This window comes from Tenrec ecaudatus (assembly GCF_050624435.1).
Source record: "Tenrec ecaudatus isolate mTenEca1 chromosome 6 unlocalized genomic scaffold, mTenEca1.hap1 SUPER_6_unloc_2, whole genome shotgun sequence".
In the NCBI taxonomy this organism is placed as follows: Eukaryota; Metazoa; Chordata; class Mammalia; order Afrosoricida; family Tenrecidae; genus Tenrec; species Tenrec ecaudatus.
Genome location: NW_027457606.1, coordinates 1,647,501 through 1,649,523, shown reverse-complemented (window position 1 = coordinate 1,649,523; position 2,023 = coordinate 1,647,501).

Here is a 2,023-nt window from a genome sequence, read left to right as displayed (position 1 = left end):
CTGGGGAATTGGGGCAGCAGTGGCAAGAACAACAAAAATCCCCAGGAGTTGACAAGAAGGGAGGCTGCCTTGCTCAAGAGATGGCCCCCTCACCCACCTGCATGTTGTTGAGATGCAGGTTCTCATCCCTGTGGCTGGGCAAGAAACGCCCCCTCCCCAAACACAGTGGCTTCAAACAAGGACCATCATCGTGTGGTTGCTGGGAGGCCACTGGGTCGTGCTTGGAGTCTCCCATGAGTTGGCAGTCACATGGGAGCTGGGGCAGGGGCCTCTGGTGACTCCAGTACCTACACGTGCACTCAGAGGGCTGGCAGCTGAAGCTGGCCATTAGCTGGGTGCTTAGCTGGGTTGTTGTTTGGAGTGTCTCCACGTGGCCTTTCCAGGTGGCTCAGGCTTCTTTCAGCATAGTGTCTGGGTGCTGAGAAGTGTCCTGAGAGGTAGCACGTGGAGGCTGGACATTCTGAGGGTGAGCACTCAAGAAGAAGACTTTGAAGGGATTTTTCAGAAGCTGTGAAGCACTTTGGGGGAGGGAAGGCGGTTGCCAAAACTAGATGTCACAGTGTCATCTTCTCCATAATCTATTGGTCACAGAGGTCATGAAACATCCCAATTTAAGGGGAAAGGGCATAGACTCTACCTTCCTATAGGTAGCCTGTCAAGGAATTTGGGGGTCACATACGAAGGCTGGGAGACCCTGAGTGGCACAAATTGTTAAGGACTCAACGTATCAAGTGGTGGGCAGTTGCACCCCTCAGAAGAAATAACTAATGGCCTGCTTCTAGAAGCCCACAGGCTTGAGAATCCTGTGATGTGTAGTTTCTCCCTGGCACCCAGGGGGTCCTCGGGAGCCAGAACCAACATAACAGCAACGGGTTGGGTTTTTGTTGGTTTTGTTTGGGCTAATATTAAAACGACTAGTATGAAATTATATATGTATTGTGTTTAACTCTCAGGACTCTGATTATGCTGAAGTTGAACAAAACCGTCTGCCTCTTCTATGAACGCCAGCCGATGGAGGCAAAGGGTGAGGGTCTAGAGGAAGAATGAATGTCACATTCCCATCCTTATGTTTCAGTTGTCCTTAAAGGGCACAGGGGACAAACCAGATGTCTTTGATATGATTTTAGCCTAATGATGTGCTAGTATGATGATGAGCAGCCAGAAAAGTGGTTTTAACTAATGTGATCCAATATTTGAAAAGTTGACGATTTCACATCGAATTTTATATTCTCAGCATCTCAGTTACAAACAGAAAATCAGGCCTTAAAATCCTTGCATTTACCCAAGGCAACAACCGTCTGGAGCTAGAATTTGAATGTCCCCCGTGGATGAGCTGCCACGTGCCTGTTAACCACAGTCCCCATCCATTCCTATTGCCCCCAACACAGAGGTTGGCTACTAGTATCCTTTATCTATATGGCTAAATAGGTTAGTTGGTTTGGATTGTGTTGCTATTTTTTCCTGTTTTGTTTTTGTTTACTTTTGATTTTGGGGGGGTGGCTAGGAAATGGTGTGTATTTTGGTACCATGTCTTCCAAAGTGAGAAAATAAAACCCAGTAAGCCTAGAAGGTCAAACAGTCCAGATTAATGATGAAAGGTGGAGCCTTGTTGGTGAAGTAGATTATGAGTTGGACTTCTAACTGCAAGATCAGAAGTTCGAAACTCCCCTCCCCACCCCCACTCCCCAAGAGAAAGATGAGATTTTCTACTCCTGTAAAGATTTACAGCCTTGGAAACCCTCAGGGGCAGTTCTATACTCTGTCCAAAGGGTTGCTATATGTCAGAATTGATTCCAGGGTAGTGAGGTTTTCTTGATTGATATAAATAATTTTTGGTGAGTATTGAAAAAAACAGTCAATATTATTTTTAATACACATCAAAGAAGGTCCACATTAATTGTTCACACAACCTTGCCACCTTCTTTCTTTATTCCCTTGCCTCTCACTCTCCTTTCTTCCTCCCTATGGTCTTTTATCTCATTCTTTTTCTTTCAAGGTTTAGCCTAGGAGTGGGAAAGTCTGA